The following is a 27,417-nucleotide window of genomic DNA, read 5'->3' as shown; positions in this document are numbered from 1 at the left end:
TTAATTTCTACCATTTTCTTAAATTAATGGTAGTTTCAGTAATCCCCTGGTAATTGAGGACACAAGTTATCTAAACGACTAATGCCATCTTTATGGCTTTCAGAAAGGACAGGAGACCGACAGGTGACTATCAAAGGACTAGCAGCAGCAGCAGCAGCAGCATGATGATGATGATGATGATGATGATGATGATGATGATGATGATGATGATGATGATGATGATGTTAAATGTGTTGCTTTAGGAACATCCATTGCAAATACATGGAATTCAATAAACATTGAATAGCATATCATGCAGTTTGTCGGTGCCTTTTCCTCCGTGTTGTCCTGGTTTGCTGTGCTGCCTCCTAGTCGCCACCATGGTTTGCTGTGCTGCCTGGGGATGCTCCAATCGCTCAGAGAAAGGAGTACGAATGTACGGCTTCCCCACTGACACAGAGCGGAGGAAGCAGGAGCAATTTCACGACCAACAGCAAAAAAATATGTGATTTATATACAAACACTGCATTTGCACTTTTTCACAAAACGAAAACCACACCATTGGGAAAGCTTAATGTTTTGTTTAATACAAAAAAACAGGGAAAGGCTTGAAAAACACTGAGAGTTGAGACTCAGGGTGCAGGGTGAGGGTCTCAGTGCAGGTATTCAGGCTCCATTGAATCCCCCTCTGGTTCTTGTGCTGAGAGAGGGAGTAACAGACAGGAGAAAGGGTTATACACACCTATATAGCACACCTATTGGATGGGAAATTGCCTTGGGGAGATAAGGTGTGGTCTCTGTTCCCAACTGAAGTTATGGAACTTTATTATTTGTGAGTTTAACAAAGTATGACAAATGGCATCAGTAACAGATGTGATATGAATTTCTATAAAGTTGTCTCACATTCTTGGTCATATTTTATATACAGTATGTAATGAGTATAACATGTCCAGTAAGTATAAAGTGTTTCCTAATACTGTGTATTCAACCACTATGGAATATGTATGTGGGCAGACAAAACTGAGTTGTTCTGTGTGTGAAGTAACCTCAAGTCACTCGTTTGTCAAGACAAAAAAGGGCAAGACTATGCTGAGAGCAGAGGCTATACCCACCATCTACTGTACGTGCATCGCCCTGTGGTCAAAAAGACAAGGGCCCCTGTATCTACAAAGCCCATAGCTCATGATCACAGCGATAGTGTGAAAGGTGACACAGGTATAATAAGTATGAACTCTTAGTAACAAAAGTAATATTTCTTATTTTTAAGTGGTATAATATTTTAAATGTTCGAACATTTACAGTGCCATGTCTTCTACTTACATTAGTCTCAAAGATTGAAGGAAGAAGGGAAGGGATCACTGCCCTCCACCTGCCAGCACCCAGCCAGAGGAGCGCAAACAACAAAAACAAGCAAGGTGTCCCGTCATGTACCTGGACGTTTGGGTTGGCAAAATGGAGTAAGAGAGGGACTTGAAAAACCTTGGTGGCTCTCTACTCATGTTGTTACAGTTGTCTTGGTTACAGCTCTCAAGTTTTTTTTGGTGCCATTTCCACATCTTTAGAAAATATGAACAAATTGAAGTGAAATCAACCTCTTCTCTGGAGAACAAACTTTGATTTCTCTGTCTTGGGAGTTTGCAGTCTTGCAGTTTTGCTCCTCCACCTGTAACATCACTGCCCCTCCACCTGCCATACAAGATTACTTATATAATACAGTGATATAATACATGTTTAGTATGCTTACTTATATAAAACAGTAGTATTAAACGTACCTTGTGTTTTCACTTTCACTTAAGTTCCTCTCCCTTTGCCATCAATCCAAAATCAGCTGAGCTGCAACATTATACAGACAGGTAATAATCAACATAATCACAGACACAATATGGCTCTGCTAAAAACACTCACTCTTACACGCACCAAAGTTATATTTATCTAATATTTAACTCCCTCCACCCCCGCATACAATCCCGTTTAGAAGCCCCTCTTCTCTAATTCAACAACGTTGGACCAAATGACATTAAGAGAACGGAATTTACAATTTAAAGGCTGTTCAACGTGTGTTGCTAACTTGCTTCGGTATCCTAGCTTGATCTGTTATCTGTAAATGTTCCCTAAATCTACTAATTTAGGGATAATCCACTGACATCCTTTAATACACATGTTAATTTGAATCAGATGTACTGATAATATCCGCAATATAAATCTTTAAACTTCTTCTTACCTTTAAAAGTCCGTCACGAACGGTCTATTATGCTGCAACTCCACAGCTCTGCTAGCCTTGGCGCTAACTTCCGGGGAACGATTGAGAGGCTCCACGATCCGCCATTGCTGTAAAAAAGTGGTCCATTGGAGTGAACGGATATGTCGTAACTCTTCTATTATACGGCTCTGGCGCTGGCTACAACGTTAGTTAGTCATAGTACTGTACTTGACCCTTTAGCTTTAGCCGTGTTCGTGGTGATTGTGCCTTTTAGGGAATATTGTTACAAATACCAGACAATTAAAATGTCGTGCTGTGTGCTTGAATGTACTAACAGAACTTCCAAGAAGTCTAAAATATATTATAATAATATTATACATGTTAACCCCGTTCGCAGGTGTTTGTGTGCTTGGTAGCTTAGCTTGTTACTTATTAGCCAGCTAAAGACGTACCCTTTATGCATACATATACATTTTAGTTTATGATTCAGCCTTGGGTAAGACTTTTATAGTCTATGGCTATGACGCCCATAATGCTAAACAGGAGCAAATGTTAATAGGGGACCCAATTATCACAGTGGTGGCTGCCGGAGCTAACGGAGCCGCAGGGGGCTAGCTCCAGCCGGCGTCCCGGAGCTAGCCCACTGCGGCTCCGTTAGGTCCGGGCGGTGGAGTCCGTCTTTTCTCAACGTGTGAATGACAAGCATTAAGAATAACAAAATATAGCTAATTCTCTTGCAGATTGTCTCATTTGATTATGAATGTAACGTTTATATAGGGGAACGACACTGTTAGCAGTAACTTGGTATGCATGTATTTCATGTTAGCTTAGCCTCTTAGCCTGAGCTAGCTCTGTTTACTTCCAGTTCGGAGGCAGCAGGTTCCGCCTCGGCTCCGCCTCTTTGCCCTTATTTGGAGCAGGCGGGATTAGACTCTGACGGCACAGTCGAGCCGTTAGTGGCCGACTCCGCCTACTAAGGGCTTCACGGCAACTCTGCAGAATCCTATCGGTGACGTCACGGACACTACGTCCATTTACATCCCCCGTGCACAATCACAGACAGCGCTCTGCATCGAGCCATTGTCTCCCATGCAGATTTGTAAAAATAAAGTAAGTACCATTTGTTAGCAGGTTATAATAGATTGAATGAGCAATAATACGAGGATGGTCCGGATCTGGGGGTGGGAGGGTTTATTTTTCCATAGTCTTTTTTTTTTCTTGTCTGATTGTTGTTATTGTTTGTTTTTTCTGTATTTTTTGTAATTTGTGTTGTATTAGTTGTGATTGTACATTGTATTTTTCTAAATGTGTATGAATACATTTTTGAAAAACATTTGATCAACAAAAAAAAAGGATTTGGTCAGGATATAGACTCAGTGTGTAGTTTATTAATTAATCAATGCTCTCTACATTAGGAAAACACATACCGGTGTGCCAGAGGGAGTCACACACAGCTGTGCCTAGATAACCAAACAAATTGACAAGATAACCAAAATCCTTGAATCTACACACAGCAAATAATCTCAAATGACACAACGAGATGTAAAAGGAGATCACACATACAGTATAGTCGATATAAAACTGTCCGCTTCAATCTGAAGAGCAACTAAAACAAAACACGGGAGTGTATCTTGTTCTTGTGAACATTAATGTTATCCACAGCATACACAGAGACCACAAAGTTCTTAAGGAGAAAACTAGTTGCTAAAACAAAACACGTTAGTGTACCTTGTTAGCTAATGTTAGCTAGCTGACAACGTTACACATTGCACTCATATTACTCACCAACATCTTGTAAAGCCGGTCCCGCTGCTCTTACAGAACCGACTAACTCCCCTTTTGTGTATGTACAGCTCTCAACATGCCCAGACTTGTAGTGATTTTCACCTCGTTTTATACTTTTCGCCTCATTCTGAAAGAAACAGGTGAAATTTGCTAACGTGACGGCCATCTTTGTGATGGTGACGCGTATTGTGCGAGACCAGAGACCTGTAGTTCACTGAGCGGTTTCACACACAAAAATGTGTAACTTCACAGTTTTACGACACATTTTTATTTTTTTGACTTGCAAAATGTTCTTTTAAATTGACAAACATCATATGTGTCATTCGTGGCACAATTCAAACTGGATCAAAATATAACTTTTCTCTCTCCATTGACTTCAATGTATAATTTTCCGCTTCCGGGGTCCCATGGAGGCTCCCGGAAGGGGAGAGACTTCGCCTCTCTATACAAATTCATTCAAAAATCTTCTACACTTGATTACTTGATCTGTGTTTTATCCTCATGGTCTTGCATTATAAGCAGGGATGGAGTCTCATATCAAATGACCTCGCTTTAAAAATCTTGTTTGTAAAGTAACTAGAGGTCAAATAAATGTAGCTGAATACAAAATACAACATTCTTATTAAAGGTGGGGTAGGTAAGTTTGAGAAACCGGTGTCAGTACCAGATGTGTTCGGGCTACCAGATATGTTCGGGTGTATTTCCGTCACAGCCGTCATCCGTCATATCCGTCAACTCACCTCCCTCTGCTCCCAGCGCTCTGCTGCCACACACCGGCCGTCTGCGGAACTGCAGCCGGAGGAACTCGGGACAGCTTGTTATGTGTGGGGTGCTATGGTGGGGTCCCATGTACTTTTGCACATAAATAATATTTCTAATTATTTACAATTAAAAAATATATATATTCTGCGTTACTTTAGCCAACACTTTTATAAAGCCACTAGATTAGATAATTACGAAATGTGTAGATAGAATACATATCTTTTAGTTTGTTATTTTGTCATTATGTTTCATGTTTTATTTACCTTTTAGTATTTTTATATAGTATCTGAACTTTGGAGAGGAGTTGGGAGACACACGACACATCACATCACATCTACAGATCAAGACAAAGCGAATGGAAGTACTCCCATACTCCTAGCGTGAAAATGTTTGTGAAAACGTGTGCAAAGTCTCCGAAAATCCAAAAAATAAGCTCATATTTGAATTCCCCATAATAAAACAAATCATTCAGTAAAAACAAGGCCCCATTGATCATCTACTCTCTAAGACGATTCCAGGGATGTCTGGCTTGAGTTTCTACCACCAGGGAAAGTGGACAAAAGTGTCCGAGATCAGCCTCTTAATTTACCCAGGGCCTAGTGCTTGGCTTTGGGCATGAACATTCAGGAAACTCCCCTGAGTATTTTATTAAATATCTGAACTTTGGAGAGGAGTTGGGGGACACACGACACATCAAATCACATCTACAGATCAAGACGAAGCGAATGGAAGTACTCTTAGCGTGTGAAAATGTTTGTGAGAAACGTGTGCAAAGTCTCTAAAAACGGAGCAGTGGCTGTGATGCTAGCTTTGCGGCTAGCGGTTAGTTGTTGTTGTTTGAAGTTGTTGCTATGGAAACAACATGACGGAGAAAAAGTATAATCTTCTACATATAATAACGGACAAAGTAAAGAATGAAGTGTCGGCTATGTTTAAATGTTCGGAATTTGACCATCATGGCCCTCTTGAGTTGCCGTAAAATATGACGGATATGACGGATGACGGCTGCAACGGAAATACACCCGAACATATCTGGGAACCCCGAACACATCTGGTACCTACACCCATAGATATATATAACCACTAGATGGCTCATGGGAGATTTTCCAGCGTAGCTGACCGGCCGCCATCTTGCTACAGTTAACAGTTACTCTGATTCGCGTTATGGTAGCTGTTGTAAGGTGAGTGATCTGCACAAAAATACTCTTAACTCACTGAAATCTTGACTGATTTACAAACGGTTTGGTTTTTATAAACATGATTAGCATGGCTATGATACAGGATGCTTGGACATGTTGAAATTGCAGCTTTTCTTTCTGTATGTGGTTGTATTTATTAGCTGGCTAATAACAAGAGGCTGTCAGTGAGACCTAGTATTACAAAGTTGACCCAGCAACTTTTGTTATGGAAATCTAGGACCCAACACGGCTGGAGAGTACAAGTCAAAGTGATCAAAACAAATAAATGGTGAATCGAACAGAGCTGTCTTTGTGGTTATTTATTTGAAGCTTCAAATAACATAAGATACAATAAAAATAGACACAAGTCTCACAGAGCATAGAATAGTCTGCGAGAGTGTGCCCAGTACAATGTGATAGCAGAGCTTATATAGAAAAAGAGTGGGAACGTTATAAATCTGTCTTCACACGGTCACATTGTTATTAGACATCTTCTGGCCTTGAGCTGTAGATAGCATAACGGTTCTCAGAGTAGGGAAGTTCTTGTGTGACTGTGTGTGAGTCTCCCAGTAGCCAAAGCAGCTCTGTGGCCTTGAAGCGCCTGGGAATAAAACCCAAGGTAGAGTAGAAAGGAAGAAAACAGTACATCTCAGGAAATGAGAAGCATTTGGTTTAAGTATATAAGGATATAATAAAAATGTCCACTACATTCTCCCCTTTTGATCATACTTGATCAATAAAAAAAACAAATGACAGGATAGACTGATATAACACATCAATGAATACACTCCATCGCTGGTTTAAGTAAACACATCACAAATATATCATAGAAAACTGGCTGTTTTTGTGGAGGACAGACTCCAATATAATGTAAGCATAAGAGAGGAGATACACATGATTATATTGTAGTGTCGGAATCAGAATGGAATAGCAGTATACTGAACGAAAGCTGAGGATACCATGCTGGAAACGCACTTCTTCAGTATTGGGATAATCAAACAGGTACAACTGATTAATAGGCCAAAAATGATCGCTTTCATGCTGGCTAACAGGTCGTTGAGATGCAGCACGGTGTCAGTGATGTTCTTGGTGGCGTCGGGAATGTAAGTGCAACAGGAGTCACCGATCACATGACACAGGCCACCCTTTGAGGCGAACAAAAGGTCAAGAGCAAATTGGTGCTGCATGAGCATGTTCCTAGAGGCTATTATGAATGGGGGCAATGCCTGGAAGCCTTGCGTCGTCTCGTAAGTGAGGTTCTCTAGCCGGACGTGTAAGGTATCTATTTTATGGGCATTGTTTACTGTACCCCACCATGGGAACAGGCCACCCATGAATTTAGCTCCAGCGGACGTCAGATCTCTTTTTACCTTGTGGTGGTCGGGGTGTTGGAACTCTGGGTAATGATGTGTCGTGTACATTAAGGACGTGAGTACAGTGACTGCTGGATTCAAATCCACTAGAGTGCATGTACCTATCCAGAGGGGAGCCAGAACTTGATAGAGCTTGTCGCTGCACAACCAAACGTAATCTTGTGGTGCGCTAAACCCAGTATCACTGGGCCAGGCCAGTTGGAGGGAGATATGTTTAACATCAGGGAATGCTACGTTAGAAAGGATTCTTTCAGGGGCACCGGATATGTGACAATACGAGATTTTGTAAGCACCGTAACTGCATGTGTTCCGTAGGATACGAGTACAACCAGTAGTAGTACCTAGGGAAAAATAAGGTGGTGTAAGAGACGTTTTGTGGTACACTCTCTGGATGCAGAGGCTGTGTTTCATCCCTCTCAAATGACTGGGGTGCACATGGCTGACGGGTTGGTACTTTGCGTATGTGGTATCAAACGTGGATGCACGCAAAGGGGAGTTAGACCGATTACTGCATGGTGGGGGAAGCTGCCTAGCATAACGCCACTCGGTTACGCTACCTATGTATAGATTAAATGTAGATGTACCTATGGATGTCAACAGTTGCGTCAAAGGTTGCTTACGCTTTTCGGGGGTCCGAGTTTTGGGCGCGATGTCTATGTAAAATGTGCCACACGGGTCAGCTCCTCGACCCATGTGGTTCGCCCTGCTTTCCCCAGCCCCTCGACCCATGTGGTTCGCCCTCCTTTCCCCATGTACCTCAATTTTGGCTGACATGCTGTATGCTGACCATGGATACATAAAATATAGGACTAGTCCTAACACAACTATCATGGCAAGTATGCAGAGGAACCATTCTATGATTGTCCAGGCTCTCCAGTAGTATTCACATTGCTCACGGTTGCGTTGTCGTCTCTCCAGCCGAGCCCTCATCACGAGGGGGAAATGTTCCATGGTGTGTGTGAGTGTATTCTCTCGGTCGATTTCGTGACACGGACAGTCAGACTCCGCACACCGATAACACAAACGAGGAACCAGAGAGCATATGGAACCGCTCAGCTGGCACTCGCTCGTGACACCTTGTGTGTAGTGTGTTTTGGTGTATGTAGTGCAAGTGTGGTGCTGGTGGTGACCAGGACACGTCACTTGTTGTCATCTCTGTTGGTGACTTGGACACGTCACTTGTTGTCGTCTGCTTCTATTGGTGACTTGGACACGTCACTTGTTGTCATCTCTGTTGGTGACTTGGACACGTCACTTGTTGTCGTTTGCTTCTACCGTTTCTCCTTTCCTGTGACTACGACTTTGCAGTGGCTGGCGTGGACCCACGTAGCTCTCTCGGCGACCTTGACCGCTGTCTGGGTGACGAGAAGCACCTGGTAGGGACCATGCCAACGATTGGATTTACAGCTCTTTCTCCGGAAATCCTTGATCAGCACGAAATCGCCGGGTTGAAGGCGGTGAAGCGGACCAGTAGCAGGGGTAGGCAAGGCTGCGGCTACCTGACGCCGGATGTCTGCTAAAGTGGATGATAGGTTAACACAATATGACAACATAGCATCCTCACACAAAGTTGTGGAGGGAAGAGGACATCCTGGAATCTTGAGTCCAATCTGTGGAGGAGCCCCAAAAAGGATTTCAAATGGGCTGAGTTGACTCCGTGTTCTTTTCCGCATCCGCATGTACATCAGCACAATGGGCAGAGCTTGTGTCCATGACAGACCTGTGTCTGCACAGCATTTTGCTAGTTTGTTTTTTATTGTGCCGTTCTCTCTTTCCACCCCACCCCCACTCTGTGGATGATAAGCACAATGCTTTCTGATGTCCATGCCCATGTATTCTCCTATCTGCGTAATGGCCTCATTAGCAAAATGTGAACCGTTGTCACTAGAAATTTTGTCTGGTAGTCCCCATCTAGGAATTATTTCCCTCAGTAGTGCCTTTGCCACAGCATTTGCTGTCTGTGCTTTTACTGGGAAAGCTTCAACCCATTTGGACCACATGTCGACCACCACCAGACAGTGCTTCTTACCCTCTGATGGGCTAAGCTCAATGAAATCCAGCATTAGGTGCTCAAATGGCCTGGTGGGAGGTGGATGTGCTCCGGGTCCTGTAACCTTTACTGGTCTACCATAATTTTGCATAATGCAGATTAGGCATGCTTCACAGTGCTTTTGAGCTGTTACTGTGAACCCCCTTGTGAACCACTCCTGATTGATAGACTCTAACATCCCTCCTTTTGACACATGATCCAACCCATGTGTCAACTTAGCGAAATGAGGGAAAAAATGTCTTGGACCAACCCAGATGCTGGAGGTTGGGTCAAAAACAGCCCCAGCAGCCTTCCATTGAGCCTTCTCAACTGGCGTAGCTAGCTGCTGCATGGAAGTCAGTGATGACATTTTGTCAGTGAAGGAGGAGACAGGGATTTTAACAAATGAGCGTGCGTGAGGTGCGAGAGGAATCAGAGCAGCTGCCTTTGCGGCTGAGTCAGCAGACGCATTTCCTAGGGAAACTGGGTCTGTACTGCTTGCGTGTGCAGCACATTTACAGACTGCAACCTCAGATGGGAGCAGAATGGCGTCTAGTAAGCCTGCAACCAGTACATGGTTAAGTACTGGTTTGCCATCAGATTTCAGAAATTGTCTACACTTCCAAATAGCCCCAAAATCGTGTACTACCCCGAAAGCATAACGTGAGTCAGTGTAAATAGTCACGGTTTTGCATTCTGCAAACATGCAGGCTTCAGTTAGTGCGATGAGCTCTGCTGCTTGTGCTGATAGTGTCACAAACGAGCTGAGGACCAAAATGCAGAACACGGGAAACCAGGGATAGTCGGTAACCAGCTTTATTGATGGCAATAGGCTGGTAGGAGACAAAACGGCAGATAGTAGGCAAAGGGCTGGTCGGGGACAGGCGAGGGTTCCAGGAGAAAGCAGGACGGGAGTCGCAGGTACAGAACGGGTCAGGGAGCAGGCGAGGCAGGCTGGTCAGGGACAGGCAGGGTCGAAACCGGGAGAGCAATCTGAAGGGTAATGCGGGAAAGACTGGCATGCTGCAAAGTACGATCTGGCACTGAGGTGAAAGTGAAGTGGGCCTAAATACTAATGGAGCTGATGGGTGCAACAGAGTGAGAGAGAGACAGGGTGTGACTACCAGGTGACTAAGGAAAGTTAATGCAGAAAATAGGTGAGTGAGAAAGCAAACTGTGACAGAACCCCCCCCCCCCCTTAATGGACGGCTCCTGACGTCTAAGAAAATTTCTAGGAGAAAAAAAAAAAAAATATATATATATATATATATATCTAAGAAGAATAGACAAAAACCCTACAGACAAAGGGTGGAAGGTGGAGGTATGGGGAAAGGCTAATACTCATCTGAGAATGCTCTCTCGGTTTCTCCCTCCTGGAAGTCCTCGTCCTCCTCGACTGATGACGCTTCCCCCTCCCCCTCGACGAAGCCTCTGGTCTGTAGCGGACGAGTGCCCCCTGGCTTAACGCCTGGTTGAGCGTGGGTCCTAGAAGGCTGCTCCGGGTAACGCAGGTGGAAGTCTCGGATGAGTTGAGGGTTGAGGATATGACGAGCAGGAATCCACTGCCTTTCCTCGGGACCATAGCCCTCCCAGTCCACCAAATATTGAACCCCTCTTCCTCTGCGACGGGAACGGAGTAGACGACGAAGGGTGTAGGTAGGGCCCCCATCGATCATCCTAGGGGGTGGTGGTGGAGGGGCGGCGGGAATCATAGGACTCTCCCGGACAGGTTTAATCCTGGAAACGTGGAAGGTGGGATGGATCTTCATGTTCCGGGGCAAACTCAGTCGAACTGCTGCGGGGTTAATGACCTTGACAATCTCGAAGGGTCCAATAAACCTGGGTGCTAACTTCTTAGACTCCACCCGAAGGGGAATGTTCTGAGTGGAAAGCCACACCCTCTGGCCTACCTGGTACACAGGTGCCTTGGTGCGTCGGTGGTTCGCTGATGTGGCGTACCGGTTAGCAGACTGAAGCAGAGTTGTTCGAGCCTGCCTCCAAGTCCTCCGAGAACGTCTGATGAAAGCCTGGACAGACGGGCAGGTAACCTCCTTCTCCAATGCAGAGAACAATGGGGGTTGAAAACCGTATGCACACTGAAAAGGGGAAAGACCAGTAGCGGAACTGATGAGGGTGTTGTGGGCATACTCCACCCACAGGAGTTGTTTTGACCAGGTTGTGGGATGATCGGAAGCCATGCAGCGGAGAGTGGTCTCCATCTCCTGATTCTTCCGTTCGGTCTGGCCATTGGCCTGTGGGTGGAACCCGGAGGTGAGACTGACCGTCGCCCCGATTAGTTCACAAAACTCCCTCCAAAACACAGAGGTGAACTGGGGCCCCCGGTCGGAAACCACATCAGTCGCCAGTCCGTGAATGCGAAAAACGTGGATAAGAATCAGTTCTGCCGTCTCCTTAGCTGACGGGATCTTAGGCAGGGGTACGAAATGAGCCATCTTACTAAACCGATCTACCACCGTCAAGATGGCAGTATGTCCGTGGGACGGTGGTAGACCAGTCACAAAGTCCAATGAGATATGTAACCAAGGGCGACGTGGGACCGATAATGGATGAAGGAGTCCCGCTGGCGCTTGGTGAGATGGTTTGTGCCGGGACAGGCGATCACAAACTCCCGAGTGTCAGCCTCCAGCGTGGCCCACCAGAACCGTTCTAGAACCCTCCCCTTGGTACGTTGAATTCCAGGGTGGCAGGAAAGTCTGGATCTGTGAGCCCACTGAAGCACCTCAGCCCTCAAAACCTGAGGCACAAACAAACGGTTGAGAGGACAAGAACTCGGACCGGGTTGGTCCACCAAAGCGGTCTTAACCCTCTCCTCAATCTCCCAAGTGAGGACGCCGATCACCCGAGGAGCAGGGAGAATAGTGTCCGGAATACCCCAGTTGTCTCCCCCCCTCTCGAACTGCCGGGACAAAGCGTCGGCCTTAACGTTGCAGGAGCCCGGGTGGTAGGAGAGAAAAATTAAACCGGGTAAAAAATAACGACCACCTGGCTTGTCGGGAATTCAGTCTTTGCAAACCTGAAATGGTTGTTCTGTCCCCTCAAGCCAGTGTCGCCACTCCTCCAACGCCAACTTGACTGCTAGAAGCTCCCGATTCCCCACGTCATAGTTCCTCTCCGCCGAACTCAATCTCCTCGAAAAGAAAGCACAGGGATGGAGCTTCTGGTTCTCACCAGAACGTTGCGACAGGATGGCCCCCACCCCAACGTCAGAAGCATCCACCTCCACCACCAACTGACCAGCAGGATCTGGTACCTGCAGGATAGGAGCCGATGTAAACCGGCCCTTGAGGTCCTGAAAAGCCTCCTCGGCTGCAGGGGACCATCGGAACGTCACCTTGGACGAGGTCAGGGCGGTGAGCGGAGCGGCCACGGTGCTGTAGCCACGGATGAACCGTCTGTAAAAGTTGGCGAATCCCAGGAAACGCTGCAGCTCCTTCCGGGAATCAGGGACCCGCCACGAAGTAACCGCTGAAACCTTAGAAGGATCCATCTCCACACTTCCTTGACCCACGATGTAGCCGAGAAAGGCGACCGAAGAAGTGTGAAACTCGCACTTCTCCGTCTTGACGAACAGCGAGTTCTCCAGAAGTCTCTGGAGGACCGTCTGGACATGATGGACGTGTTCCTTGAGGTTCCTTGAAAAGATTAAAATGTCATCCAGATAAACAAAAACATAACGATCCAACATGTCCCGGAGTACGTCGTTCACCAATGCTTGGAAAACTGCAGGGGCATTGGTAAGTCCAAATGGCATCACCAGGTACTCGTAATGTCCTGAAGAGGTGTTGAAGGCGGTCTTCCATTCGTCCCCCTCACGGATTCGTACCAGGTGATAAGCGTTTCGTAGATCCAGCTTAGTGAAGATTGTAGCCCCCTGTAGTAACTCGAATGCTGACGAGATGAGTGGTAAGGGATAACGATTATTCACCGCGACGTCGTTCAGGCCCCGATAGTCAATGCAGGGTCTCAGGGTCTTGTCCTTCTTCGCCACAAAAAAAAACCCTACTCCTGCGGGTGATGTGGAAGGACGAATAATTCCTGCAGCCAGAGAGTCATTGATGTAAGTCTCCATGGACTTCCTCTCTGGTGCCGAAAGCAAGTACAACCGGGCCTTGGGTGGAACTGCTCCTGGATGTAGCTCAATGGCGCAGTCATAGGGCCGATGAGGTGGGAGAGATGTCGCCTTAGCCTTGCTAAAAACCTCCTTAAAGTCCAAATATTCTGCCGGAACCCCTGTGACATCCGGAACCAGGTTCATATCCACAGATAGTTGAGGTGCGGAAGCCTGCTTGAGGCAAACCTGATGACAGGAGGAACTCCAACCTAAGATAGACCCAGTTGCCCAGTCAATGTTTGGGTTGTGGCGGCGGAGCCACGGATAGCCCAAAATCAGAGGGATTTGGGGGGACCGTAGCACATGAAACTGGATTGTCTCATGGTGGTTCCCCGACATGAGCATATGTACCGGCGTCGTCTGGTGTGTCACCGTTCCCAGTAGGTGACCATCCAAAGCATTAGCCGGTACCGGCTGGAGCAACCGAACCTGTTGGATGCCCAGCTGTAGTGCGAGCTCCTCGTCAATGATGCTGACATCTGATCCGGAGTCGATAAAAACAGCCAGAGCCTGAGATTTGCCTGTCAGGAGGAGTTGAGCATGGCACAAGGGTCTTAGATTGGGGATCAGCTCAGAGGTTTGGCCCACCAGTATACTCCCCATTACTGATGAGCTCTGCCTTTTACCGGACAACGGGAAACCATATGTCCAGCCTGACCACAGTAAAGGCAAAGATTACCTCTTCGACGTAACTCCCTCTCCTCAGAGGTAAGACTGGTACGACCCACTTGCATGGGCTCGACCTCCCCGTACCGTGAGTCAGAGTAGGAATGGGAATTCTCCGCCGAAACCGGAAGTCGAAATCTCCCAGAAACCGGAAGTTGTTGTCGCGAGCAGCGGCCCGCCGCTCGCGTCTGTTGCTCTCCTCTCCGGGTCTGGATTCGTCGGTCAATCCGAGAGGTGAGCTCAATCAACCCATCCAAGGAAGCAGGGAGATCATAGGAAACCAGCTCATCTCTCATATAATCCGCTAATCCTCTCAGAAATGCGTCACACTGCGCCGGCTCGTTCCAGCTGCTGCGGGGGCTGCTGGTGCGGAAGTCAATAGCGTAATCCACCACCGTGCCGGAACCCTGGCTCAAACTCAGCAAACCCCCGGCAGCGTCGTGACCCAGACGAACGGAACCGAACACCTTCCGCATCTCCGCGGAAAATGCCACAAAAGAGGCGCAGGCTGACGTCTGCTGCTCCCACTCTGCAGTTCCCCATAACCGGGCTCTTCCCGTCAGATGATTAACGGTGAAAGCTACCCGAGCCGCCTCGGAGGCGAAGGTGTGTGGCTGCAGTGAAAACAATATGGAACAGTTTGTGAGAAAAGGACTGCATCCCTCCGGCTCACCAGCGTAGCGTTCCGGCGTTCCCACACGAGGCTCCGGAGCGTATCCCGTCGGGCCAAGGGCTGAAGCGAGCATCGGAGCTGCGGGCGGAGGGGCGGTAGCAGCCATGGTAGCAGCTAGCTGTTGTACCGTGGCGACCATCTGTTGCATCTGGGAGGTAAGGTAATCCAGCATTTGTCCCTGGGTTGAGGTTGCCTGGTGGGTCTCGGTAGCTAAGGTAGCTATCGTGACCTCCTGTCTTTGGATGGCATCCTCAACCCTTTCAAAGCGGTCTCTAGGAGACCCGGTGCTTGCTTGGTCCATTTCTGGCCAGATCGTTCTGTCACAAACGAGCTGAGGACCAAAATGCAGAACACGGGAAACCAGGGATAGTCGGTAACCAGCTTTATTGATGGCAATAGGCTGGTAGGAGACAAAACGGCAGATAGTAGGCAAAGGGCTGGTCGGGGACAGGCGAGGGTTCCAGGAGAAAGCAGGACGGGAGTCGCAGGTACAGAACGGGTCAGGGAGCAGGCGAGGCAGGCTGGTCAGGGACAGGCAGGGTCGAAACCGGGAGAGCAATCTGAAGGGTAATGCGGGAAAGACTGGCATGCTGCAAAGTACGATCTGGCACTGAGGTGAAAGTGAAGTGGGCCTAAATACTAATGGAGCTGATGGGTGCAACAGAGTGAGAGAGAGACAGGGTGTGACTACCAGGTGACTAAGGAAAGTTAATGCAGAAAATAGGTGAGTGAGAAAGCAAACTGTGACAGATAGGTGACATGGAAGTGGTCCAGAACGGAGTACAGCAGAATCTGAAACAACAGAAAAATCCACCCGATTAGTGCCCCCTTGGTCGCGAGAGGCAGACCCATCAACATACAAAATGAGGTCAGCGTTGGTCAGAGGAACGTCTTTTAAGTCCGGTCTAGGTGTGCACACAATGAGAAGTACGTCAACCGTCTTCAGGCAATGTTCAAACTAAATGAAGTCTCTCCTTTTGAAACATCATGTGTTGAAATAAACACCTGCAGTTCAAAAATAAAAAGTGAATTGCCTAATATTTTGGTTGTGGAATCAATTAATTTCTTTCTTTAAAGGCAAAAACATGAAAAAGCTAAGAGAAAAACCCTATTGAATACAATATTATTTGGAGCAACTTAATTTATAAATGGTTGTCAACTTAAAAACATGTGTTCATGTTCAACATGTGGTAATTAAGTACATACAATTTAAGATTACATTTAAATTATACGGTAAAACAAGTTGGAACTTTCGGAGTAATCAACTTAAAACCTTGTGTTTATGCTACCAATTATTAAGTAAGTGGTAATTGAAAACACCTCTGATTGTAGAGGAAAAGCCTTCTCCCCTTTCTCAAATAACTCTGTTGCTTTAACAACATTTCAATAGAAGTTGTCTTAACTCAATAACCATCGATGCAACCTATTGACTTGATTTTCTTTGTTAAGCCAAGGCATTTGTTTTTAGAGTGTACGTAGACTGGGCCTCCCATATAACCTGGCTGAGCCGATATAAAAACCAATCAGCAAATAACTTTTCAATACATTATTGATTACTATTTTTGTAGGTACTTTTAGGTTGGAAGTGAACATAAGTCAGAGATAAATGGTGTACTTTTACTCCACTACATGCATTAATACTTTTAGTTACTTTACAGATGTGGATGAATGATGTGAAATATAATCAAGTGTTACATCAGACTTTAGTTCCACCTGGAGTAAATCCACAAGCTACCCTGCAGTCTACAAAGCCATTCAAACTAGCTGCACCTTCACCAGCTTTGAGAACACTTTCATGATCAATCATTATAAAATATATCATATATATTATTCTGAAATGGACCAATCTGCACAACGACTACTTTTACTGTCTTTACTTTCACTATATTCTGATCATACTTTTCTACTTTTACTTGAGGAACCTTTTGAATGCAGGACTGTTACTGTAGCACTCTGGTACTTCTACTTTTACTCAAGTACAAGATCTGAGTACTTATAATTTCACTACAAGATCTTATTCCTTTACTCAAGTACAATATATGAGTACTTATTCCACTTCTGGTAGTGTATTAGTCTGAATTGTAGCTACAAAATCACACAGAGCTGCATACAAATAGACTCACAATGGTAACAAGTGGAAAATAATATGTACTAATGTGTACAATGATTTGTAGGTAATTTTGACTACTCAAGACACCTGACTTATACATCTTCAAAGTATTGGCTTTCAGAATATTAAACTTGTTTCGGCAAATTCAGATGATAAATACAACTTTGAAGCTTGTAACGGCATAATTACAAGCAGAGAACGGACTAATGTAACATCACAGCAAGCATAACAACAGCTGTGTGTTATGAACACATACGCAAGAATGACATCATCTGTCGCTTAGTGACAAGTTTTGGCAGAGCAGCCAATGATGCAATACGCTTATCTGAAAGCGCTTTCCCCTCTCCTGAAATGACATGACCCAAAAATGTAACTGTTCTTTGTACATATTGGAGTTTTTTACCATTTAGCCTTAACACAAACGTGTGAATGTGTAAGGTTTATCATTATATTCAAATGTGAACAAAAATTGACTGTCTTTGTGTACCGGAACACTGAAAAAAATGCATTTGAGACATCTATGGCAGTAAATATGTTGCAGAGGCTGGAACTTTTGGAGTAATCAGATAAGGATTCCGGACGAGCGTGCATGCACAGCTATATTTACATCGTAAATCCTGGACAAATCTCCACTCGTCAGGAGGTTTTGTCTCTGTCTTTTTGACAGGAAACACTGGAATCGTTACACGGAATAATGACCCCTTGTTTAAGCAGAGAGGTAAACACTGGCCGAATGCCATCAACAACTTCACGTTTAAATGGGTACGGGACGGAACGTGGACATTAAACCTACGTCATATCTGTGAGCTGCCCAGAGTGAGTATGGCACATCTGAAAGCGCGGCAGTAAGCTCAGAGATATGAGAATTACCTCATCATCCTCAACCAACAGCAATGTGCGCAGAACGTCTACGTTCGTGCACATTTTCATTTGATACACATCACGTGACATAGAGTACATGACATATTCTGTGTGTGTAGGTGCCCAATCAGTGTCTGACTCCCAATCTTTAACGATTGGACCCAAATCCCTCCATCTATCAGTGGGCCCCCTGGCTAGTGAAATGTGTGGACCGCCCCTGGGATTTGACACAGTTTGTGTTGTGTGGGTGTGGGTGTGAGTGTAACAGAACCAGCAAACTCCAATACATAGTTTTAAACATGAGCTCATCATTTACACATTCTAACAGAAAAACTCTCATCATAGCATTTACACGGATCCTTCAACCACGTTAGCAGTACAATGCAAATGAGAAGCCTCCACACAGCAGGTGGAAAAACACGTTGATCAGTCAAACGCAACAACGCCTGAGAATCAGGATATGTCAGCAGCCCATTGATACACATTCACCAGTTATTTATCATCAAACAGTTTTTTGAACCATCGTAAGAGATGGCTGTCGGACTTTAAGACCCTCATTTGTGGAAAAATGAGGTCCAAGCCGAACCGGAGAATCAGATCTCTGCCCATTAAATGTATTGGGCAGACAGATGATAAAATAACTGTTTTTTACTGATGTGGGAAATGTATGACTGTCATCACCGTTATCTTTACACTGAAGTGGTATCGAAAACTTCTCCTTCACAGTTACCCCCCCTGCTCCTATCGAATGAATACATCTTCCACTAAATTTGCAATCTGGCAGATCTGCCCTTTTTAGCACAGAGTGCGTCGCACCCGAATCAACCAAAAATGTAACATCAACACCCATGACTGCCAAAGTCAGTGTGGGACATTTCTTAATGCAAACATTCACTGTCATATTTCAAATATGTACCCTCTTTAACCACAGACATGTCTTCTACATTTTCCTACTCAATAGCAAGAATGTGTGTGTGTGTTAGGGGTGTTGAAAATAATCGTTTCTACGATGCATTGCGATGCGGACGTGGACGATTCGGTCTCGATGCAGTGACGGAAGATAATCGGTTATAGAGTAGTAACGTTGCTTCCTGATTTTCCGGCCGCGGCTTTACTATAACGTTTTTTCTGTCACTTTAATATCAAATCGGTCGGTGACGCAGAGATCAGGGAACATACGTGACAGCGGCACAGCAACACCGAACACGGAGCAGTCTGCTTTATCCACCAACACAAGAACACCAGTCCAGAACCCACAGCAGAAGGACCCGCTCTGAATCACTCCGTGTTGCTGCGGCTCAGAGACACAGACAGGGATTTATGTTTTTCAAAAATAATCGCGTTACAATCATGTCAGGTTTTTGGTGGATTTAATTAAGTCTTGGATTGCAGAGTATGAATGTCCTCTAGCAATTTTCAGATGATATATACGTGTGTAAAGTTTGTGAAGGCAGGAGGAAAAAAGCTTCCGCGATCACCGTCTCCTCTCCGTTCCTCCAAGCCCCGCCCCCTCCCTGAAAATAATGAGTGACATGCTTATAGTGACCCGATAGAAACTTTATTATTCACTTAATCACTGAGATATAATGAAGCTAATTTTATCTTTCATTCATTGGATTTATGTAACAGTAAAACAGAGAATGTAAGTGTGCACCCACATGCAGTATTTTAGTTTGTATATGCTGTTGTAAATACTCCTGTTGTCTGCTGTGTTCAGACCAAGCGGCAAACTCTGGGGAAGAGCCGGGAAGCCAATACGGAAGTGCCACACACTGTAGTTCATATATTGGCCGATAGGCGATGGCTGCAGAAAGGAGCAATTTCCATAGACCCCCATGTTAAAATGCCCAACTTTACAGCAGAAAAAAACATGTTTCTACCCCTGGCTCCATACATTTTATTATCGATATAGTTAGATTCCACCTTCATGATTATGGATCTGTGAGTGAATTGTTTTCTAACACGACCCTTTTATTTATATTAGGTCTTAAAGTGTGTGCATAAATTAGGGCGTGGTCACATTGAGTGACGGCTCTGTCAAGTGCCTGCCGCTGTTAGCTTCTCGTCTCTCTGCTAGCTGCTCCGTGAAGTTAGCTACAGGGACTCTGCCTGCTCAGTTCATCCAGGAAACACAACTTGTAGCCGGCCGTGGTTGTTTGTTCTTCATGCTTATATATCGGACTATTGTGACTCGCTCTGCGGTTAAAACAGACGGTGCATGAATGCGGTGAGTGAAATTCGAGTGCTTTATTTATGTGTTAATGATTTGGTGTTAATGATCAGCTACGTAATGAATGGTAAGGCTTGGGTTAGCATGTAAGCTAGTGGTAGCTACATCGGTGCTAACGATGCTAATCGTAGCCTCCAAGTTAAAATCATAGACTGTATATATAAAGGTTAAAACGAAATAGACAAGTGTTAAGCGTTAAGTGGGATAATACTGTTGAACAAACGGCTTCTGTTTGAGGTTGATAAAATAAGGTTACATCCTTGTAACTTAGAAATATTTTATTATGTAGGTAGAACTGTATGCATCTAAGGTTAATTTAAATTGGCTATGCTCAAGTATGTAGACAAGCTAATGTCGTGTATGTGAAATCAACCTCACAATAAGGTGTGTATATTACAATTATTAATGTCATATTTAAAGATGATTACTTAGATATTACAATATGGTTGATTGAGCTGGAGTTCATTATCGAGCTTACACGTTAACGTCACAGTAATCTGAAGAACGAACCCAAACCTTATTGTTTTTATTAATTGCATTACCAAATGGGTATCGAATAAACAGTAAGCATTGGTAACACAACTTCCAAAGTTACAGTAAAATAAAAAGGACCCTGACTCGGACAATACACTATCCAACATGTTCAACAGAAGAGAATCAGTCATATTGTTTGTACACATGGTACTTTACATATATATCTGTTTGTTTAAGGTGTCCATGTGATGCAGACAGGCTGGACCAGAGAGTGAGAGACAGAACTGGACTCCTCACAGCAGTGAACTTCAGCACAGGTACAAAGACTCTTTTTTTCATACTGTACAAAGAATCAAGAAAGATATTGGTTTAAATAAATGAAGTATTGACTTTAATACACTGATATGTATTCCATTAAACAATACTAAATACTCGATCACCTACACATCAGTTAAGTTGAGGGTTTTTTCCATGCAAAAAGTTACATTTTAGATATTTAGCAATATGACTTTGTCAGCTTTCTAATTTAATGTATTGAAGGCAAAGATATTTAACACAGTGAGAACTGCTACTATTTATCTCTCAATATTGTCTGTAAAAACGTGGTAAAAGTGATTCTTTCAGTGAGACAACAGAGCAAGCTTCTACAGTTGCACTACGTTTTGTAACAGTTAAATATTATTTTGATAATAAAATATATTTCAATGTTGATGAACTTCATACTGTTCATTCATAATCTGATTGCTCACTGTTAAAAAAAACAAAAAACCATTACAATTACAAAATAATTATATCTACAGCCCCTAAACACACAAACACAACGCTTTCATAAATAACACACTTGTTCTGCAATAATATGTTTTATGTTTCCTGTCATTTTTGTTAGGAAAGGACATGCCTGAAAGACACGACATTTTCTCCTTCTCTGAGGGTCAAGAAGAGCATCCAAGAGGAACATTAAAAGCTGATGTTATGAGACACTCCATCAGCTGATTATTTCTATTTGCCTCACTTTATGAGCTTCACATCACCTGTGCCTTGTACTGCAGAGTTTGCAACATCACAAATAAATGGGGCCAATCTTCAGTCAGATGTGAATGTGTAATCTAACATTTTCAGTAAGAATAATGGACGAAAGGAGTGCAAATACAAATACAATTTATTGAAATGTGAACCAAAAGTTAATCAAATGTTTTAAATAAAAAGCACATATGGACAGAAGGTGTAAACCTATTACATTTATAAGTAAACACATTTAGTCAAATAACGTGACAGACTAGGCCTGTGCAGTTGGTATCAGCTATGCCCAGCATGGGCTCCTCTATCAGGCCTGGTCCTCCTCGCTGAGGAAAGACCCTCAGTCCTCTCCACACCAACAGACTGGACGTCCATCACACGGAGGTTTCTCCCTGAAGTCTCTGCAGCTCTCTGGACCACACTGAATATGAGAGGGGAAATGAAAATAATAAATGCTTTAGACAATAAGAAACATAAAGTTGACTGTTGAGTTGCTCAGTTTTTTTAGATTGTCAATACTATTACTGTATAACTAATATCTCAGGTTAAGAGGCACCTTCAAATAAAGATTGGTCTTTAAATACATGTTGTCTTTTGAATTGTTTGTCTAAAGTCAAGGATCTAGAACTGGCACTTAGTTTTAATGATACAGTCTGGTTATTATGCTGTTTGGAGGAGGCCTCACAGGTAAGAGCACTAACTAGCTACCATCACATGTACCTTAGCTTGACTTAAACGTATAATTAAGTGATATCAAAATACAAATAACTAATGTCATGCAAACATATTAATATTTGCTTGATTCCAGTGTTGAATTTAGCACAATTGCATATAAACGTTAAGGGGTTTTAAGATTCTGAAGTATTATGCTAAAAACTCAATAACTTAGATTATTATTTATAGTTTTGCTGGATAGTTTTATGTCCGCTTACCTTAGAAACGTAAAATGCGACGGCAGTGTACAGATGGGGAGCATGTTAGCTTAGCTTGGTAGCTTCAGCTAGCTCTGGAACTTCCAGCTCGGTGGCTGCAGGTCCCGCCTCGGCTCCGCCTCTTTGCCCTTATTTGGAGCAGGCTGGAACAGGCGGGAGTTGAACTCTGACGTCGCTTTCGAGCCGTTACGGGCCGACTCCGCCTACTAAGGGCTTCACGGCAACTCTGCAGAATCCTATGGGTGACGTCACGGACCCTACGTCCATTTATATATACAGTCTATGGTTCAGACTCACGTCCTGTGTGTGATGCCTCATTCAGGACATTCAGTGTCCTTTCTTAACAGAAGGCCGTGGCTAGAAGCTGCAGCTAGACTGCAGAAGCATTAGCTTTTTGTTTTTGAGGATGGAACAACTTCACACACGGAGGCTAGACCTATACAATTCATTTATTTTGGTTTATAAATTAATGTCAAGACATTTATGTTATTGATTTCTGAAGCACTTTCTAAATAATAAAAAGAGAGTTCATATGTATTGACTGCATGTATGCATTGATGAAAAATAAGCCATGTGCAGTAATATAGAAAATTGAGGATGCAACGCATTGGTATGAATCGAGATGCACCGGGATGCACCGGGATATCGAACCGAATCGAATCGTTGACAGGATAATCGTAATCGAATCGAATCGTGAGACCAGTGAAGATGCACAGCCCTAGTGTGTGTGTGTGTGTGTGTGTGTGTGTGTGTGTGTGTGTGTGTGTGTGTGTGTGTGTGTGTGTGTGTGTGTGTGTGTGTGTGTGTGTGTGTGTGTGTGTGTGTGTGTGTGTGTGTGTGTGTGTGTGTGTGTGTGTCACTTCCCTGGTTAGATGCTGCTGGCTGAATTTCCGTCTCGCTCGATTGGGCCCCTTCCTCCCCATCTGGTGTAGGTCAGTCTTTGTGAATGGTGGCCCCGTCCTTGCTGTCCCCCTCTGCCTCCACTGCCAGTGTTCTGTGAGCAGTCCCATAATCCAATGTTCAACACTTGAAACATCTTTCGTCAAATGAAGGTCTTGCTTCTCGTCCTCTGCCTCGGAAAACCTCCTCTGCCTCTCCCTCGGTATTGTGAGCGGCCAGCATTTTGCTTGCGCTGTGTCTGTGAGTCCGTTGAGAAAGGCATTACTGAGGTTTGTCTCCCAAACACCTGCTTGGTCTCCTAGGGCATCGGGTTTGTTTATCCCGCTGTTGTCCCCATCTACTTGGGCCTGATGGGGGTGGACGAGCTTGGAGTTGACGCTGACTGCATGGCTGGGGCTTGTAGTGGCGGTGGAGGTGGTTGAGGTGTTCCAACCGGATTGCCAGGGTTGTATGCCGGAGGAGGGAAGGGATACCCAGAGTCGAGGAGAGGTCATTCAGGCCTGCAATGGAAGGACACAGAGATGTCTGGGGTTTACATGTCTTTTGGAAATAATGTATTTTCCTTCTTTTCTTCACATTCATCTTCAACCTTAATATTTTATTTAATGCCCAAGGCCAACTGCCTTTTTTTTTACTCCCCAGTATTATAAACACTTTCTGTGAGTGTTCAGTTTTCTATAAGTCTTGTACTTTAACTTTATTTGTACCCTTCATTCCATCTTCATGTTCTTGTAATTTATTCTTTAGGTTCTTGATTTTTAATTTACTCAAAGAACCTCCCTTAGGAAATCCAAATATTTCCATCCATATATTTAATTTAGACAGACTGTCCTCACCATATTTTGCTCGCATGACATCCACAATCGGACCCTCAGGAGGGTGTACAAACCCCCTACTCTGCTTTGCTCCCATAACAAAGTCTTTAACCAAAACACTTGCTTTGCTCCCATAACAAAGTCTTTAAGTGTTACCAAAACACCCGTGTTACCAAAACACTATTTTTTCATCCGTCGATGATGTGATATTTGTTTCTCAGTACAAATCACACAAAAACTGATCGTAATCCCAAATCACGACGGATATCCCAAATATCCTACTTTCGAGCAGTCCCTCTCATAAATGTCATGTCGAGTTTAATTACGTTTAACTTTAAACAATTTAGACTCTGTACATCTCACCGAGTATTGAAGGCCCTTTGAGTTCGTTGGATCTCGTGAAGTCAATCGGTTCCACCCCCCTGCGCTGGTCCTCTCGTCCCGTACGGTTTCTGTCGAGGTAGAGGAGAATCCGAGGATCCTGGAGCTAGCAACCACCAGCGTCCGGAGGTGTCCCCAATCGAACTTGCAGAGATCCTGCCGACAACGCCACTTGTTATGGAAATCTAGGACCCAATACGGCTGGAGAGTACAAGTCAAAGTGATCAAAACAAATAAATGGTGAATCGAACAGAGCTGTCTTTGTGGTTATTTATTTGAAGCTTCAAATAACATAAGATACAATAAAAATAGACACAAGTCTCACAGAGCATAGAATAGTCTGCGAGGGTGTGCCCAGTACAATGTGATAGCAGAGCTTATATAGAAAAAGAGTGGGAACGTTATAAATCTGTCTTCACACGGTCACATTGTTATTAGACATCTTCTGGCCTTGAGCTGTAGATAGCATAACGGTTCTCAGAGTAGGGAAGTTCTTGTGTGACTGTGTGTGAGTCTCCCAGTAGCCAAAGCAGCTCTGTGGCCTTGAAGCGCCTGGGAATAAAACCCAAGGTAGAGTAGAAAGGAAGAAAACAGTACATCTCAGGAAATGAGAAGCATTTGGTTTAAGTATATAAGGATATAATAAAAAATTCCACTACACTTTACACCAGTGGGAGAGGCAGAACTGCTCTTTCTTTTCAACACAACTTAAGTTACACATGATTTCTTCCAAGTGGTTTGGCTTGTTAAAAACATCTTGCATTATGATACAGGAATTTGCTGGCTTTGTGTTTACAGAAGTACCTGACTATGCCGGACTTTTGTGCAGCCTACGGATGCTCTAATCACCGCAGTCTGGAAACAAGAACCCGTGGGATCACCTTTCACGTGTAAGATATGACAATATTATGACTAAAATTAGGATAATCGTTAATTACTTAGTGGATGTATGTACATTACAAGTCCTGCTACACAGGATCAGTGGGGCTATGTGAGATAATAGTATTGCAAGATTGTTGTTGACCCAGCCTCTTTAGAATATGTTGTTACAATTTCTTTACACAATTATTTAATGTTTCTATTGGACACCTTTTTTATTACTCTTAGTGTGGTTGTCTTATTCTTAAAGTAGGCTATACATACATGCATACATACCAAAAATATGATAATTTCGGTGTGTATTTTTGTCCTACCCTTAATGTTAAAGGAAAGAAGGGAGGAACATGTTGACAATAATTTATATATCTGGCTACCTTTCTCATGTTTTTAAGGTTTCCCAAAACCAAAGAGAGGAGGAGGCAGTGGGAACTCGCCCTAAGAAGGGACGGTTTTGTTTCCTGTGACAGGACACTCTGCAGTGAGCACTTCAGGAGTGAGGAATTTGACCGGACAGGGCAGACTGTCCGGCTTAAAGATGGTGTTGTGCCAACAATATTCAACTTCCCAGCTCATCTTCAAAGGGTATGTGTTTCATTGGCCAACAACAATTCAAGGTGTATAAGATTGATATATAAATATGTGATTAAATGTCACACTTTAGTTTTTCTTTCTGCAAGTTTAGGAATAAATAATGTGTTGTGTATTACAGCACATTTTAAACACTCAACATGTCTTTAATGTTTATTTTAGCCGGAAGCAACAAGAAGCACAACCACTTCAAGAAGAGCGGAAGATGAACCTCAGTCTAATGTTGTGAGTATTCTGAATGTGGCCAAGACCAGAGAGATGGTCATTGATTTCAGGAGGGTGAGGACGTCTCCTCTACCCCTGTGCATTCTGGGAGAGGATGTGGCTGTTGTGGAGGACTACAAATACCTGGGAGTGCACTTAGACAATGGGCTGAACTGGAGGATCAACACTGTGCACAAGAAGGGATATTAGAAGAAGGATATTAATTTCCATATTACTATTATTTATATATTCGTATATTTTGATATTTATATATTAATGGCGAATCGCTACCACTAGGAGCATATATCGCCACCTACTATGTATTTATTAAATCTTCATGTTCCATGAGACGCAGCACTATGTTCCCCACATATGTTTATGTTTGCTCAGTCTAATAAACCCATAACATGGTTGTGAAAGAATACCAAAGCTGAGGCTGGACGATGATTGATTGTTGGTGTGCCATGTGTCACCGTGTTTGGTTCTTCGGTTTGGTTCTTCTGATAAAGGTGTGAATATCTAAATAATATACCAACATATGCTATTGTCATTAGTTGTGTCCCTGTTCTTAAAGCTAAGGCATTGCTAAATTAACAACTCTTGGCTTACAGAGTGGTAACATGAGACCGATTTTTATATATAAAATATAAATGTATTTTAATTTTACAATATAATAAAATAAATGGAAATATATACACCGGCAAATATTTAATATAAATACCTTGTGTGTGTGTGTATAGCTATTGCTTTATCTGATTAATGTTATTTTCATATGAAAGTCCATGATTATAAGTATGCAGTATCATAACTACATCTTTGATGTTTATAAAAAACCAAACCGTTTGAAAATTGAGCAAGCTATGGTTATTTAAATAGTAAACCATAATGTTATGAATGAGAGAACTCTCTGTCGCAAGATGGCGGCCAAGTGGCAACGTCGGTCTCCATTGGCCAGCAGCGCGGGTGAGTCATCTAGTGTTTATATATATATATATCTATGCCTACACCGGCTCGAGATCGCTAGAATTTGAAAATACACAACCGGAGAAAATCTGCCACTTCCCTCCTCCAACACACACGAACGCGCACATGACCAATGAGGGCACGAGATAAGTGCCCCGATGGAAGGCTGACAGGCAGGTAGGCCATCCAATCCGTTTAGCCGTGCTGGCTAAACGGATTGGTTGTACTTTTTACAGTATTACGGCTTCTACAGATGACTTTTTTATGGATTTTTTGTCAAAGCACT

General features: G+C 43.8%; 2 long non-coding RNA genes across 2 annotated transcripts; one reads left to right on the top strand and one right to left on the bottom strand.

Annotated features, from left to right (window-relative positions):
- Nucleotides 1-545: 545 nt before the first annotated feature.
- On the bottom strand, nucleotides 546-1,399 carry LOC139433885 (uncharacterized). The gene is made up of 2 exons (XR_011643274.1): nucleotides 1,300-1,399; nucleotides 546-679 (listed from the first exon to the last, which is right to left on the bottom strand). It is a non-coding gene; the product is annotated as an uncharacterized lncRNA (long non-coding RNA).
- A 23,867-nt stretch (nucleotides 1,400-25,266) lies between these two features.
- On the top strand, nucleotides 25,267-26,757 carry LOC139433884 (uncharacterized). Its single transcript, XR_011643273.1, has 3 exons — nucleotides 25,267-25,387; nucleotides 25,769-25,958; nucleotides 26,127-26,757. It is a non-coding gene; the product is annotated as an uncharacterized lncRNA (long non-coding RNA).
- Nucleotides 26,758-27,417: the final 660 nt, after the last annotated feature.

This window comes from Pseudochaenichthys georgianus, chromosome 5 (assembly GCF_902827115.2).
Source record: "Pseudochaenichthys georgianus chromosome 5, fPseGeo1.2, whole genome shotgun sequence".
Taxonomy (NCBI): Eukaryota; Metazoa; Chordata; class Actinopteri; order Perciformes; family Channichthyidae; genus Pseudochaenichthys; species Pseudochaenichthys georgianus.
Note: the sequence above shows the minus strand (reverse complement) of the source record. Positions and strands in the feature narration are given on the sequence as shown.